Source organism: Haematobia irritans, chromosome 2, assembly GCF_050003625.1.
Source record: "Haematobia irritans isolate KBUSLIRL chromosome 2, ASM5000362v1, whole genome shotgun sequence".
In the NCBI taxonomy this organism is placed as follows: domain Eukaryota; kingdom Metazoa; phylum Arthropoda; class Insecta; order Diptera; family Muscidae; genus Haematobia; species Haematobia irritans.
In genome coordinates this window covers 51,064,490-51,082,767 of record NC_134398.1, presented here as the reverse complement: position 1 = coordinate 51,082,767, position 18,278 = coordinate 51,064,490, and the positions used below count along the sequence as shown (strand labels likewise).

General features: G+C 31.9%; 1 protein-coding gene, 1 long non-coding RNA gene and 1 other non-coding gene across 3 annotated transcripts in view; 2 read left to right on the top strand and 1 right to left on the bottom strand.

Moving 5' to 3' along the window:
- The window catches only part of CdGAPr (GTPase-activating protein CdGAPr), a 287,380-nt gene that overhangs the window by 260,698 nt on the left and 8,404 nt on the right, over positions 1-18,278 (bottom strand). The window lies entirely within an intron of this gene.
- LOC142224277 (uncharacterized) lies at positions 17,517-18,147 on the top strand. The gene is made up of 2 exons (XR_012719105.1): positions 17,517-17,704; positions 17,792-18,147. It is a non-coding gene; the product is annotated as an uncharacterized LOC142224277 (long non-coding RNA).
- On the top strand, positions 18,122-18,194 carry TRNAR-ACG (transfer RNA arginine (anticodon ACG)). The gene has a single exon. It is a non-coding gene; the product is annotated as a tRNA-Arg (tRNA).

Here is an 18,278-nt window from a genome sequence, read left to right as displayed (position 1 = left end):
GCTGGCAAAGTAATGGCCTCTGTTTTTTGGGATGCGCATGGAATAATTTTTATCGATTATCTTGAGAAGGGAAAAATCATCAACAATGACTATTATATGGCGTTATTGGAGCGTTTGAAGGTCGAAATCGCGGCAAAACGGCCCTATATGAAGAAGAAGAAAGTGTTGTTCCACCAAGACAACGCACCGTGCCACAAGTCATTGAGAACGATGGCAAAAATTCATGAATTGGGCTTCGAATTGCTTCCCCACTCACCGTATTCTGCAGATCTGGCCCCCAGCGACTTTTTCTTGTTCTCAGACCTCAAAAGGATGCTCGCAGGGAAAAAATTTGGCTGCAATGAAGAGGTGATCGCCGAAACTGAGGCCTATTTTGAGGCAAAACCGAAGGAGTACTACCAAAATGGTATCAAAAAATTGGAAGGTCGTTATAATCATTGTATCGCTCTTGAAGGGACTTATCAGCCACCCTGTTAAATACAACCATTTTCTTCACGGAATTATTTTTTTATTTTTATGAAAAATATAATTGTATCAGATAATTTTTAATTGATTACGTGGTCAATTGCAATTATATTTTTAATAGGAAATTGTTGGTGATATGCTCTTCTTGCGATATATTTACAAAGCCATACATGTACAAATAAGCGTCAGTTTAAAAATTCAAATTAAAAAAAAAACTTCATAGTAAAAAGAAACACTTTCTTAATTTAAAGAAAAAAAAGAATGAAAAGATGAAAAATCTTAAATTTTTTAAGATTAAGCATTAACCTATATTTGAAGTTTTTTTATTTTAAATCCAAAGATTCAATATTTCATTTAATTTAAAGATATCGCTCCCTGATAGGAAAATCTGTCCTCAATTATTTCTTGTAAAGAATCATGACCAAATCGGGTTTTAACCTAATATCTCTACCATCATAGCTACTTCCACCTCCACCTTTAACCTATTAATCTTTTCTCCCCCAAAGAAAATCAAAAGTAATTTCTCCATGAAAAAGATATTAACATCTGCTTCCCAACATTCCTTCTCGTGTTTCTGTTTAATTCTCACCACATGTGATAATAAAATCATGACATAGAAATCCCGTTGTGCGTTACTTCAATAAAAACCAATCAATCATGTCATTGACCAAAGCTTTTTAGATATTTCAAGATTGGAAGTGACCGCCAGGGCTTGAGAAGATAAAATAAATCTCCAAAAAAATATATATAAAGGTCAAAGTAGAGCCAGCCACATCGATCAATGAATAAACAAAGCTAGGAATGAGAAATGCATGGCTTTTGGGGCACACATATGGATTTCACCTCACCCCATTGTAAAATAAGGAAACAACAAGCGATGCACTTCATCAAATTTGATGGATGCGGGTAATAGAAATGATTGGAAAACAACGAATAAAAGATTTTTTTTTTATTCAATAATAACTGCTGCTATGGAGGGAATAGATGAGGGGCTCTTTAATATATTGTTCGACAACATGATCGACATAATGATAAGATTGACAAACCCATGGTGTTGATGGCAACGATGATGCTGAAATGCTTGAGATACATTCGAAAGAAAAAAAGAAAGAAAGAAGAAATTTATTTGAAATACTTATGGCCACTTTTTATAGCCATTCACACACACGTATACACCTCAATTATTGATAAGAGACGATCTACTATTTTTCCAAGAATTTCCAAGTTTATTGAAAATGATGGTGTCTTTTGTTAAATGGGAAAATACAACCATGAAGATAGTATTTAAAAGAATCTAAGTCATCCGAAGAGTTTTACTCTTAAAGATGACCAAGTTTTAAGTTTTCACTTAACTCAGTTATTTGTGTGATGAATGACTTTTGATTAGAAAAAAAAAGCTTTCTGAAAAGTTGAAAATGAAATCCATGATCCATGAGATACATTTCCAAGTGGTAGTCTTCTGGTAAGACTTAATGCATCCACCGTCACTGACAATTTATTTATAAAGGCAATTAAAACAATCATCTTATAAGAGCCATTTCAAATGGTCATTAAATTTCTTGGTCATTGGTCATTAAATTCCTTTTCAATTGTGTATAAAATGAAAACATTGGCATGAGAAAAGGTAGACAAAAAGCCATTTGGAATCTATCATTGCTGTATTTTAGGACATTAGCCCAGTTTAGAAAATACTGTGACACATTAATTTCATTTATCCGCCTTCTTCTCAAAGAAATGGTGCAAACACACAGACGAGAAAATTGTCATTAACAAAAATATGTTGAATTACCCAGCAAAAAAAAAATTGGAAGTTCTTCCAAAGGCACAACTTTAAAAGCACTTCCAGAAGATGCACTCCCAATGATGTTCTTTATTTTAACTACCCAGGAAGTTCTTTTAATTCAATGTTTTATAACTTGGGTTTTTCTTACTTTTAATGGGTAATTTTAACTTTTTTTTGTTTTAAATAGGTTAAAAACAGGGAAAGAATTTATAAAATGGTACAAATCATTTAAATTTTGTTGAAAAAAATGCTAAATCCAATCCGAAAAAATTATGATTTTTTGAAAATATTTGAGGTCAAACCTATCCGACAAGCGTTAGAATCCATTCAAAATTATAAAAAGATATACAAATTATTTATTTTCCAAATTATGACAGAATTTTTTAATTTACATCCAAAACATTGAATTCGGATCACACCTAAAAAAGTGATGCAAATTCAGTGCAACGGCTGTTGAAATGGAGAACTTCCGTCCTATGACAAGCCCATGTTAAATTCATCGCTTCTGCGTCAATTTTACACCACTTCCGTATCCAAAAAGATCATTTTCTTTACTTTTTTGGCGACGCTTTTTTGCTGGGTAATTGTAGCGTTTTGTTGGACCATTTTGGTTCATAATTAAAATAAAATTATATGTTATAAAATTAAGCAAAATTTAACTAAATATAAACAAGTTATTATAGTTAATTATACTAAATGGAAACAACATAATATTATTGAATTTTTAAAAAGAATCAATTTTAATGAAAACATTTCCAAAGGCAAATGTTTTAACTTAAAGCATGCATGGAATTTCTTTCTACAATAACGAAACGAATAACAGATTACACTTCTAATTAAAAAGTTCAATGAAATTGGATACCAAAATATTTTCAATTAAACAGTCGATTGAATTGTGTCTAAATCAATGTTTAGACTTATTTTTTGTAATGATTTTATTTGAATTCAACGGAATATATTTTTGTATCTAAACTGAACTAGTGTGAATTTTGTTATAGAAAAATCTATGAAATAGTTTTAAGATTCATCGAAATTGCCAACTAATCGAAATGCTTTATTGTGAATTGTAACTTTATATCTTAAGTTTCTTGGATAGTTAAATTACTGCAAATCATTCTATTCCTTTTAATAACTCAAACGGTGAGCATACCCCTCAATAAATCCACACTACTTCAAAATTGTAATACTCGTCTTTACTTTCTTATCTTAACACAAAGAAAATTTCATCAAAAGTCATCCAACGAAAAATGTTCATTGATATAACGAAACATTTTCATTAATGCAATGAAAATATTCGTTAATAGTACGAAACGTTACGTTGTTTTGCAGAAAATTCGTTATATTAACGAAAAAATTCGTTGTATTAACGAATTTGTTTCATTGGCTGACTTTCGTTAATATAACGAAACTTTTTCTATTAGTGTTCCCTGTTGCTCGACTTGGTGGTATAATTTCTCATACACTGAGATATTATTCCACCCACTGATATTCCACAATTCTCTTAAGCCACACACTACTCCAAGAATTCGTGTCCACTTCGCTCTCTCTCCAAACAGCCACCGTCGCCAATCCCCTATACCCAACTTTAAACAAATTGAAAAAAATAATTTTTTTATTATTTTCTTTTAATTAACATAATATAATTATCCCAACAAACATTTTTAATAAATAAATAAATAAATATTTCCAATTAAAAATATAATTAAAAATTTTAGTTTCATACTATTCATTGGTTCATTAAAATTTTGAATCTAAACAACCTAATTACACACAAAAAATTTGTTTTATCTTCTATCATGAAATTAATTGATCCAATTAATTTTTAATTAAAATTTCTTCAACCACAAAAATGATAGTATCAATTAAAAAATTAATTGAAATTCGAACAAAAAACTAATTGATACTATTAATTGTTCTGATTGATTTTTGCTTCAATAAAAAAATTGTTGAATCAATTAAATTTTTAATGGAATATTTTTTAAAACTCCAAATAAAGGAAACATTTTCGTGAAATTTTTTTTCTGTGTATAATTACAGTCGGAAAATTCATAAGACAGTATAAAGTCGTGTAAAATGAAAAAAGTATTTTATCTTGAAGAAAAGTTACTATAAATAGCATATACAACAGGAGAGAAACTTTTTTTAATTAAGGCAATTAGTTCGACCAAAATCAAAACCAATTTAAAAAATTATCGAAACGTTAGAAAAAATCAATTATTTTTTTAGTCAAGTAGAATTTTTATTACTAATTAATTCTGTGATTGATACTATAATTTTCGTAATTGAAAAATTTCAATTAAAAAATAATTGTATCAATTAATTTCGTGATTGAATTTAATTTTAATTAAAGTAAAAAAACTATATACAAATATAATTGAAAATTATGTTCGCAAAGAATTATTTTCTATTTATATCGGAGAATTAACTTATAATTACTTAGTTATAATACACCCAGAAAAAAGTGCCTTCGAAACAAAAGGAAAAAAATTATTTCCATTAAGTTAAATTTGTGTGTAAAATAATAAAATTAACTTGTTTCAGTAAAAACAATCCTAAACAGAAAGCAGTTAGAAATAGTTCATTAACAAGAATAAGGTACAGCAATTTACTTATACTGATGTCTTTTCGGGCTATAAGAAATTTCAAAAAACAAGTATTACACAATTAGATGGGCTATCCTCTTTAGACCTTAATAGAGAACAATAAAAGGACAAAAAGTTTAAAATTGTGGTCCATCCAAAATCGTTTGGAAATTTATTTTTTTGGTTAAAAGATTTATTTGGATGAATAATTCTTTTTTTTTTTTTGATAAACTTTCACGCCTTTTACAGGATGTAAAAACAAATTAATAAATATTAGCTCATTTGTTTTTTATTACACTGAAAAAAATATTGTCGTGAGGTCAAAGATTTCATGTCTTTAAAATACGAATGCAATTTTTGCTTAGCATAGAAGACGCATTTCTCTAAAATAAAGTTATTTTGCTTGTCCAAAAGTCGAAAAATTTTTCAATGAAGTTATATTGTCCTTATAATTAAGTGATTTGACTTAAAAATGGGTATCTTAACATGAAAGAAAAAATTTATAGGCTAAGGTCAACTTGACTTTATTAATTCAGAAAAATTCTTTAAATTTAATGAAATTCCAGTCGAGTCCTAATTTGGAAAATAAAGTTGCCGTTAACTCGTTTTTAAAGGACTTTGATAGCATATGAAGAAAAAAAGCTGAGAAAGCGAAAAATTAAAATTTGCTTCCTAGAAGCAAGTACACAAAACCTAAATTTAAAAGAGAATTGTGTCTTAAAAGTATTCTCCGCTTCTTTGGCTCGGAATCAATACCAAATTTTTTAAAGTAAAGACAAAATCTTTGGAACCGAGTATGCTTTTTTTTCAGTGTAATTTTCACCATATCTCTCTCACTTCCACATGACCTATTTAGCTCTCACAACATTCTCTTTACCTTTTGCCAGAACGAAAGCACTCATGTAACGCATAAAGCCAAGCAGATCTATTTATAAGCCAGTGTATAATGCAAACACAAGTGAATTTAAAGAAACTTCATTTATAGAAAACACAAATAGTTTTCGTTACAAACTTCTGAAGCTCCGTTTTCTACAAATGATGGGTACAGCGAAAACGAAAATTATGTATTTTTTAATATATTCCATCAATTTACACAAAATTTAGAAGGTGAAAATTTAGGAGGATCATTACACAGTCGCGACGTCAAAAGCTCACTTTTCAATTTGAAGAAACGGAAAGGCAATTATAATAACAAATATTTTCACAAAAAATAAGGCACTTTGAAGCACTTCGTGCCAATTACTCTATATATGTACACACACGCCAAACTTGAAATAATATATTGTGATTATCCGAGAATAACGTAAGGCCATTTTCAAATATAATAAATGACTAAATATACAAAACTAAAGTCATTTGAGTTAAATGAAGGTTTGTGAGGGTGGTCGTAAAGGGAAATGCTGCGGAGGCCAGACAAAAGAAAATTTTCCTCTAGTTAAACGAAAGATTTATGAAGATTATGACTCCATGCACAATTTCCAAAAACAAACACTTTTTTTGGATTATGACGGAGACATGGATGCTGTTTAGGGATTTCATCTCCATAATGCGGGGATGGAAATTCCTGAGATTTTTTCACATTTGGGTAGTATTTGAGATTTGTAACATTTATCTAGACGGCGGTGGTCCAGTAAATATTTAGCCTACCAAAAAGGACAATATTTTGGAGAAATGACAACTTATTTTAATTCAGTTTAAGTTTTCATTTTTGTTACATCAAAATTTTTAAAAATTTTATTGAAATTTATAGCGAATGGAGAAAGCCTAAAATGAACTTATGAAGAAAAAATTTTTGAAATTCATGAAAACTTTAGGTAACTTTAGATACAAAAACATAAATGGGTTTTATCTAATTATAATTTGTTTTTGTCAATTGCCTGTTTCGGTATCAGGCTAACATGTAATATAAATGGGTTTATTTAAAGCCAAATAGGCTTAAAGAAGGTCTTTGGATGCAAGTCAAATTGTAAAAGGGGCATACACAGAAAAAAAATCCAATATTTTTTCAATAAAAATTTTTGTTTTATTTTTATTAAATTAAAAAAAAAAAAAAAAAAACAAGTATATACGGCCGTAATTTCGGCCAGGCCGAATCTTATGTACCCTTCACCATGGATTGTGTAGAAACTTCTACGAAAGACTGTCATCCACAATCGAATTACTTGGTTTGCCGATGGCAAGGTATCTTAAAACTTCTTAACACCGTCTTCTCAATTGTAAGTTAGTCCATACGTATAAAAAAGGGCGATTAAATACGCATATAATTCAGTTTGACAAAATTTTCTATAGAAATAAAAACTTGAAAAAATTTTGTATAGTAATAAAATTTTGACAAAATTTTCTTTAGAAATAAAATTTTGATAAAATTTTCTAAAGAAATAAAATCTTGACAAAATTTTGTGAATTTTTCTCTTCCAAGGGGCTCCGGAGGTCAAATCTGGGGATCGGTTTATATGGGGGCTACATATTATTATGGACCGATATGGACCAATTCCTACATGTTAGATACCATATACTAACACCAAGTACCAAACTTCAACTGAATCGGATGAATTTTGCTCATCCATGAGGCTCCTGAGGTCAAATATGGGGATCGGTTTATATGGGGGCTATATATAATTATGGACCGATGTGGACCAATTTTTGCACGATTGTTAGGTACCATATACTAACACCAAGTAACAAACTTCAACTGAATCGGATGAATTTTGCTCATCCATGAGGCTCCAGAGGTCAAATATGGGGATCGGTTTATATGGGGGCTATATATAATTATGGACCGATGTGGACCAATTTTTGTATGGTTGTTAGAGACCATATACTAACAACATGTACCAAATTTCAGCCGGATCGGATGAAATTTGCTTCTTTTAGAGGCTCCGTAAGCCAAATCAGAGGATCGGATTATATGGGGGCTATATATAATTATGAACCTATGTGGACTAATTTTTACATGGTTGTTATATGCCATATACTAACACCATGTACCAAATTTCAACCGGATCGGATACATTTTTCTCCTCCAAGAGGCTCCGCAAGCCAAATCTGAGCGTCGGTTTATATGGGGGCTATACGTAAAAGTGGTCCGATATGGCCCATTTGCAATACCATCCGACCTACATCAATAACAACTACTTGTGCCAAGTTTCAAGTCGATAGCTTGTTTCATTCGGAAGTTAGCGTGATTTCAACAGACGGACGGACGGACGGACATGCTTAGATCGACTCAGAATTTCACCACGACCCGGAATATATATACTTTATGGGATCTTATTTCGATGTGTTACAAACGGAATGACAAAGTTAATATACCCCCTCATCCTATGGTGGAGGGTATAAAAAAAATAAATTTATTTCAATTTTATTATAATTATTTGATTCAATTGATTTTTGTTTTGATTAAAAATTATTAAAACAAACATCAATCACACAGTGAAAAAATTCTCCAAAATATTTTCAATTAATTTTTTAATTGGATCAATTATTTTTTACTATCATTTCTGTGACTGAAGACATTTCTAATTGAAACGAATAATTATTTTTTTGTGTGCTTGCAGAAAAAATATTATCAAAAATTTCCAATTACAATTTTAATTGTAAGGGAATTTTAATGTTTAAAATATATTCAATTAAAAAAATTGATTGGTTCAACAAAATTTTTAATTGAATCAAAAATCAATTACAACAATTAATAATATCAATTAATTATTTAATTGGAACAATTACTTTTTTAATTGGCTTTGGTGATTGATACTATAATTTCTGTGATTGAAGACATTTCAATTAAAAATTAATTGGTCAATTAATTTCGTGATTGAAGACAAAAAATATTTTTTTTTTGTCAGCAGGAATCAGTTGGATCAATTGTTTTTTAAAATGGCATTAGTGATTGATGCCATCATTTCCGTGAATAATGCAGTTTGAAATGCATCGTAGCGGTTCCAAATTAGAGTTGAACGCGCGACTGAAATTTCTCTCATGAACACTCGCTATGAAACAGTTTTACTGATTGGGAATCACGTTCAATATTTACGCTTACGCATATTCAGGGAATGACAATTCAACACTCAAAAAAAGTTTGCTTGTATCCAAAGATTTTCACCTTTCTCGTAGCGGTTCCAACACTGAAAAAAATATTGTCGTGAGGTCAAAGATTTCATGTCTTTAAAATACGAATGTAAATTTTGCTTAGCATAAAAGATGCATTTCTCCAACATTAAGTTTTTATCTTTATCCAACAGTCGATAAACTTTTCGATGAAGTTGTATTGTCCTTATGATTAAGTGATTTGACTTAAAAATGGGTATCATAATATGAAAGACAACTTTTTTGGGGTAAACTTAACTTGACTTTAAAAATTCAGAAAAATTCTTTAAAATTAATGAAATTGTCTTTAAATTTGTTGTTTTTTTGCATCTTGACTACAAACTAAAAACTCGTTGAAAAATATTACATGTTTTTCAACACTTTATTTTAACGACGTTTTTTACATGAAACATAGTCTAATTTCTACTGGAGTTGAGTCTAAATTTGGAAAATAAAGTTGTCGTTAATTCCTTTTTAAAGGACTTTGATAGCATATGAAGAAAAAAAGATGAAAAAAGAAAAATTAAAATTTGCTTCCTAGGAGCAAGCACACAAAACCCAAATTTAAAAGAGAATTGTGTCTTAAAAGTGTCCTTACTTGTATTCTCCGCTTCTTTGGCTCGGAATCAATACCAAATTTTTTAAAGTAAAGACAAAATCTTTGTAAACGGGAATGGGGTTTTTTTCAGTGAAATTAGAGTTGAACGCGCGACTGAAATTTCTCTCATGAACACTCATTATGAAACATTTTTACTAATTGGGATTCACGTTCGATAATTACGCTCACGCAAATTCAGGGAATGACAATTCTACACCCAAAAAAAAAGTTTACATGAATCAAAAGATTTTGATATTTCTTTAAGGATTTTTGTATTGATCCCGAGCCAAAGATACGGCTTCTTTAAAGTAAATATATTTTTTGAGGATTTAAATTTAGTATAAATATAACTAAAATTAGGATAAATATCTCATTCATCGAATTTTTAATTTCTGTTTGCGATTTATTAACAAAAAAATTCATGTTCAAACAAATTCCATTTTCAAAATCCAAATTACAACAGATACTTCAATGTAAAAAAGTTTTTTTACTGCAAAAAAAAAACTAAACGAAAGATGCGAATTCTTAAATAAAGTCTTAGCCTATATTTGAAGCGTTTTTTTCTTAAATGTAAAGATTCAATATATCAGTTGATTTTAAGACGATTAAAGAAATCGTTAAATTTTTTTTTTACTTAAAGGAAATTTTGCCTTGCACCAAAGACCTATGACTTCAACAGAGGGACGAAAATTTCCAAAAGTTGTGTCCTAAATTTAGTTTAAAATTTTTTTGATACAAAGATTATAAATGTCTTTTAATTATTTTAAAGAAATTTTTCCTTAACATGACATAAATTTCGAGTCCTCAAATTTAGGTTTCATAATATTCCATATTAGGTCAATATTCTTTTTCAGTGCAGTTAAATTTGCAATCATGTTTCAAGAACATAATGTTAGTTTTTCACGAGGAACATGGAGCATGGACATTAGACACATAATTCCGAGAAAGTAATATGGTTACGATAAACATGTTAAATGTTCCCCGTGATAAAGCGACATTATGATCTTGAGACATGTTTCAAGTGATCATATTCCTTCTCTGGGTATTAAAGTCGTCCACGACTTACATGATTCACGCGTGTCAAGAAAATTTTGTATCACGGACACATATACTGGAAAACTTCGGATAAAGACTTATTTCTAAATAACGGTATCAATTGGGGAATCCTAGAATCCCAGAAAATTTTCGTATATTTCCCAAGAATTACAAAAACGCATATAAAAATACCCTATCACTTTCTCAACTAATGCCTTTATTGGGAATTTTTTTTGGAACGTTGTTTTCCCCGCATCAGCCAAAATTATGGCACGGCACAGTAACGGTGGCAATGTCGATTTTCAAGTTAATGTCTCTGCCATTGTTCAAATGGGAAGATGGGGCCACATTACATGATGTTCGGCATTAAAATACAATAAATTATAATATTAAGAAGACAAAGAACGACAGTTCTGTTCAAAACTCCCTTCGACGAAGAAGAACACAATGCAATCAACGCATCAATGATGATGCGACGACGACAACGACAACGACAAAAAGTTCAATGTCAATTTGAAATTTGACAAAAATCTATCGTTTGTTTGCAGGAAAGGAACAAAATAAGCCTCCTCTCTCTCTCTCTCTTTCTCTCTCGTTGGCATATAACATGTGGGATAGCAGGAAATGTAAGACATTTATACATATATATGTGTATAATTTTAAAGTTTAATTATAACATGAAAGCCTACAAGGCATCATTAAATTAGGAACAACTGTTCTTAATTGGGATATAAAATGATTGACATTGATAAAAATAGCAACAGCAATAACAAACAAATTTTGTATCAAAAACAAAAAATATGTATGCCTATAGGTTTATTGTTAATATCTTTCATAATATGTTAAGATAAAATTTAAATATATGGTAGTTTAAACTGTTTTTTTATATACATAAAAATTATCCCTAGAAATTTTGATGGAGATTTAGAAATGAAGAACAATCTCCAATACTGGCAACACTGTTGTTGAGTTTTACGGTTTTGGGGTTGATATCAAGCCATACATTCCCATCAACTTTGAAACCACCTCTTTAGAAACTTAAGTCCGCATAAATCTGGTGGGCACTCCATTGGAATTTTAAATTGATTGCTAAAGATTGGTTTCAGCAAAGTGTAGTTCCCTGTGGTTCACCAATCTGTCATACTTGTAGAGTGATCAAAAAACCGTTTTTTTTAAGTCGGTTTTTCTCGGTTCTAAAAACCGGACCATTTTTTAAAACCGGCGGACTGTGTTTTAAAAAATTGAATAACCGGCATAACCTTATCACAATGGACTGAATAGTTTAGGTGAGTCAGAAACTTAATCGGGCTGCCACTTTAACCCTGCTACTATGTTAGAAAAAACTTACAGATTTTATGTTGGGGTCATATCATGACCCACACTTAATTTTGTAAAATAAAATGAAATGTGTATCTAATTAAAAGGTTTTTTATAGTTTGGGATCATCGGAATAGGTTGTTGTTACTGGAATTTTCTGTCGTTGAGACGAACATACCGTTTATTTTGCCAGTTATGCTTTTATTGGAAGTTTTTCTTTAATGAAAAAATTTACACTTTTTTAATTTACTCGCGCCTTTTGGTTGTAAAAAAGTTGTATGTAGGTGGTAATGGGAGCTACCGTGGCGCAATGGTTAGCATGCCCGTTTTACAAAGGGTCATGGGTTCTACCCCAGTTTCGACCAAACACCAAAGTATTTTTTCAGCGGGTGGAATAATATATCTTCTGCTGGTGACATTTCTGAGTTTCAAAGCTTCTCTATGTGGTTTCACCGAAATGTGGAACCACGTGCAGATTTGGATTCATCGTCCCAAATAACAAAAAAAAAAACAATATTCAGTTCTTCATCAACAGAACCATAAAAAAAAACTAACTTATTACATACGAACATTCAACCATTAGAAAATGTAATTTTTATACGGAAATCGCGATTTATATCAATTCAGTAAATCGTGAACAATATTAAAAGTCGTGCACCGATTGTAATGAAATAAAGCTCATTTTATTCGAAATATATTAAACTAACTATTTCTGAACCAAAACTGTGATTTTCGACCCATTTTTATTTTGTAGGAATTTTTAAAGAACAAATTTTTTTTTTGTTAAAAAATTCAATTTTTTTTTTTCAAAACTTAAACGATATCTCTAAAACTACTTAGAAAATTGAAAAGCAATGTAAAGACGGCTTAAAGATAATATTTTTTGGGATTTTCGGTTTGTTTTTATTTAAAATGGTGAACCGTTTTCAAATTTTTCCAATATATGTAGTGAAGTGCCTTAATTATGAAAATAACGGTATATCTCGAAAAGTCAAACTGATGGATAAAAACCAAGTGTATATTTGGATTCAGCGACCTCAAATTACTAAAATTTGCTATAAATTTCAAATCAACACAAAAAAGTTCGTGTTTGTTCCCCTGTGTAATATATGGGGTCATAAAATGACCCCAACCTGTTATGTGTATACACCAAGAATAAAAAGCCCTACGAACATAAAATTTTAACAAACCCTATTGAATTAAGTACATTTCACCAATTCATGCACTGAGTAGTAAGATCTTTTAATTATATTCCACCACAAAGAAATGGGGTAATAATAAATTCGATTTGGGTCATCAAATGACCCCAACATAATAGCAGGGTTAACCTAACCTAACCGGTCCAACCGGTTTTTTTTCTCAAACGCTTAATTTAGTATAAATTAAGGAAAAATACTTCAATGTTTTAATGAAAAAATAATTGCGGTAACAATACCGTAGATAAACATTAAAATTATGTTTTTTTTTTTATTTTTTGCTTTAATTTGCTTTTTGTGAATATTTCTGAAATGTTATATTAAAGACGGTGTTGACGGTGAAAAAAAAAGGAGTCTCGAGAACTAAAACTTTTCTTGTACATACTGCATTTTGCTTTCGAAGAATCATTTTGTTGTTTTTCAAAATATTCACAAACAGAGCTCATTTTCTACAGAAAGGTACACCAATAATAATAACGTCAGGAATATCATAGATTTTGTTGACAAAATATACGCTCCTAATTGAACAAGCACGATTTGCTTATATTTCATTGAAATATTTCTGGGATTTCTTTAGAAAATCAACGTATTTTATTTGACATCTTGGACGAATACTATGTTGGAAGTGTTCAGAAACGAGTTGGAAGTGCACACAATATGCATTCGGGATTTTTTCTTATTTCAGTTTACATAGAAAATAAGAAACCGAAAACACCGGTTTTACCGATCCACCGAAAATGGGATTTTATACAAAACCGACAATCTGTGCAAAACGAAAAACCGGTCCACCGCACTGCTCTCTTTTTCTGACCAATAATATCTTATATAGCCTTTCAGGCAATGGAGTGGAAAAGATTTATTTGGGCAATATGTAGTGCAATACGGCATTATGAGCATATGTTATTGCTTTACTAAAGACCAAGAAAAAACGCGTTTACTGAACTTTTCTAAAATTATCCAGCAAAAAAAATTATCCGGCAAGTTAGTAATTATATGTGCAACGTGTAAATTTATGTTCTAGTCTTATAAAGAACTTTAATTGAAAAGATTTTTTCTTATTTTATTTACACTTTTGTACATTACTAAAATACATAAACTAAATATTTACTTAGCGTTTGCTTTGACAGAAAATACATACTTAAATTTTTAGTCATAGAAAATACGTATATGTGCAAAATTATATTTTAGCTATATGTCAAAATAAAATTAAGATAGTTTGATTAAATAATACGATATAGTTAGTATTGCCCTTGTTTATTAGAACTTGCTGTAATCGGTGAGGCATAGAACATACCAAGTTTTTCAGAGTTGCCATATCTATTTTTCCCATTCTGCCGTAATTGCAGACTTCAGTTCTTTGGGTGTTGTATATTGCTTGGATAATATGCCCCAGAGATATTCTATAGGATTTAGATCGGGACTTAGCGCTGTCCACTCCAGTAAAGGTATATCACGAGACTTAAAAAAGTTTTTTTTTGTGAGTCGTGCAACATGGATGGGAGCACTATCTTGATGGAAAGTCCAAACTTCACCATATAACTCATCTGCAAAATCTATTAAGTTGTTCTCCAATAAATCGACATATATTTCTGCGTTCATTTTAGTGGGGACAAAACATATTTTAGATTTTCCTCGTGCTCCAAAAGCTGGCCACACCATAAGAGATCCACCCCCGTGGGTGCGTTTATAGCAAGTTTGAAGGGGATACCGAGAATCTCGCCACTATTTGTGGTGGCCATCAGGACCATCCAAATTGAATTTTTTTTCGTGGCTAAATATAACCGTTTCGAACTCTTTTTTATGGTGTTGAATTAACCGCGGTTTAGGAATTTTATTTTCGTATTTTAGTCATATATCGTTCTTGATAATTCTACTTTTATTTCACTGCAGCTCATATTTGCATTGGCAGCAAGTTGGCGAATATGTCGCTTTGTCCTTTGGTCAACGGTTGGAATGCGCCCACTGCATTTAGCACAACCATAGTTTGTGGGATTTTTTAAAAAATTGCTAATCGTACCGCGGTGTCGATTTGTCGCCGATGCAATTTCTCCAATTGTTTTGCCAGCTAGGTCCATTCCGAAAGGTCACATCCTCGAGGCATTTTTCACTAAAGATTAAAAATTTGCACTAAATTTTATTCTGTATGCATAAAAAGAACATAAATGTAACTTACACACAAACTATATTTATTATTCACAACGAAACTGTAATGAGCCTGTGCACTCTTCAGCGAAAAAAATGTAAATGGTGTACAATGCACATACAGTAATTCCTTCGTTTTATGTCGTCTCGCTTTACGTTGTTTCGATTTACGTCGTCAAATTTTTTATTCTATCAAACTTCGATTTACGTCGTCGATTTTTTTGCCCACTTTATCAGAAACGCCTTCCATAAGTAAAATAAGCATCAACGATGATGGCTTCGAAATATTATTTTCTAAAATTCCTACGAAAATTATTTAATTACCTTTATTTTTGAAGTTTTTTATTATGTACACGCACATATATAACAGGACTTAACATACATAAATGGACTTAGGAGTAAGTAGTATGAGCAATTTTTAATTCGGATACGTTGTTGTTGTTGTAACAGTTTTTAATGTAGTTTCATCCATCTTGTTCTATGCTTATGTAGTTCAGCTGGTAGCCAGATCAAGGAACTCTGCGGCAAGGATGGGGTGTGTCAAGAGTGATCTGGTACTCAGACGGGTAGGCTTAGCTGGGCAAGCAAAAAGATGACGAGTGTCATGTGGCCCTTGATTACAGATGGGACACACGTCAGCTATGCTGCTATCAATCACTAATAAGTATTAAAGTATTAATTGTCTGATCTTAGTTGGACTAAAACTACCCTTGTCTGCCGTGGGAGGTCTCTCTCCTCCATTGCTATGGGCGGCGGTCGGACTACGAGAACAGGATTAACCTTGTAGCTTCTCACCGCTTCAGCTACAGTATCCTCATGAATCCTGTTCAGACCTGTCTGGTATGCTGCCTGATCTAGAGGCTCTCTTTTGTAACGCTGGATCTCGGGCTCTAGAAGGTGAAGGTCAACCCTTACATTCCTGGATGGAGGTTGTCTATCTACAAGATGGTGATTCGGATGACAACTTCGATGGCAACGCACATGTAGTTGTGTCGACGCACTGGGATGATCTTGGTCTCCGCATAAAGGTGATGCAGGGGTGTACTGCGGAGACATCCTGTTGCGGTTCTAAGGGCAGTCTTCTGAGAGGTCTGTATGTTATTCCACTGCGTATCTCTCGTTTGAGGTGTCCACACTGGCGCTGCATAGTTTACCACTGACCGGCCAATTGCCTTATATGTAGTTACCAAGGTTCCTTTGTCAGCACCCCAAGTACTGCCGGCAAGCGACTTGAGGACCTTGTTTCTACCGACTTAGAAAGGCTGTCGAATGTGACCCCGAGAATCTTGGGGTAATTTATTGTCGGAATTGTTTCGCCATCGACTCTGACATTCAACTGCCTGCGTACTTCCGCCGTCCATATAGTGAATAGTGTGGCTGAGGATTTGGTGGGAGATATCCTCAAATTTCTTGCAGTGAAATAACTGGTAAGATCACCGAGGTAGACATTCAATCGATCGCAAATGTCATCAACAATGGGCCCGGATGCCATGATTGTGTAATCGTCCGCATAAGACACAATATCGACGCCGTCAGGAGGGGGTGGAATCGAGGACAGGTAGAAGTTAAACAGTGCCGGAGATATCACACCGCCCCGGGGGAATTCCCTGTTTAACTCTACGTTTTACGTCGTTTCGATTAACGTTGTCAAATTCCGGAACCAATCACGACGTAAATCGAGGGATTACTGTATAACTATTTTCTATTGAACTTCTAGCTTGCAGAACATATTACATTCAACGGTACATCGAATTGGTATCTAGCGAGAAAATCGCTAATGATAATCATAGCATAGAGTCACCTAAACAGCGTCAAAAAGAAAAAATTTAAGTACCGTTATTTTCATCCAAAAGAGAAATGAAACAATTTTGGGAGCAACTGCAGTTTATGGGCCCCTCACCTAATTACTTAAAATTAATATATGTTGTGTCATTCGGTGAGCTGATTCCAACAAAGTGACCCATACCCGGGGGAAGTACCCGGGTATGGGTCACTCTATGAAACTTCCAGGTCGTTTTCTTTAACACGCATACTAATAATTTTCTTCTACATATAAATATTTGCAAGAAGCACATACGCGTAATACTGAAACAAAGTTACTGTTATTTTCTTTTTTATATTAACTGTAGCTATCTTTGCCATAAAATGATTATGAACGCATGTTCAATTCACAGTAATATCACCATCAAAAACTGTTACATCAGAGATTACAGCATCAATTCTTTCATTTTTCTTCTTTATCATCTTGATTTCTTGTAAATTTCTTTTGTTTTGCTTTGTTTTCTTTTTAGCTTTGTATACCCCAATAAGTCAGTCATTGTTAATCAGTCATAATATGCTGAAATATACAAAGTAACAGCTGTTAAAAGAAATCTGCAGCAATTTTATTATAACGTAGTTATAAACGGAATACACATAATTATGCTGAATGAAGGGAAATTAAAAACAAGTAAATAGGGACGAAAGCTGGCAAGGACAAATTTTTTAAGCCCTTCATCAGGTAAAACATTGCATATTAGAGAGCACTTCTCCAATGAATTATAGTAACGTATCAATAAATAATATTTCTTTTCAAAATATATTATAGATAAGTTGTTTTCTATTTAACAAAATCACTCAATGGAATCATTCATCATGGTTTTGTTTGTTGTTGCCCACAATGAAGAAGATACTGATGGCGATAATGATGACATAGAGATGAATGGTTTAGATAATTAATTTTAGCCCTTAAGTGGTTGGCCATCTATTTGTATAATCATAGATTGATGGTTGGAACGTGATCATTATCTGTTGGACTGGAATATTTTTAGATCACCAGAACACAAAGCGTTCAATATGTGCTTTTGTTTATCATCTCATACCACACAAATGACTCACCACTATATGAATAATATATTTATATGGTTAGTTGTTATATGGTCCTGTGGCGCAATGGATAACGCGTCTGACTACGGATCAGAAGATTCCAGGTTCGACTCCTGGCAGGATCGATATTTATATTTTTTTATTTTATAAACGTTATTTAACAGAAATCAAACCCCATATTCAAAACAAATGTTAAAGTAAGTTTTAAA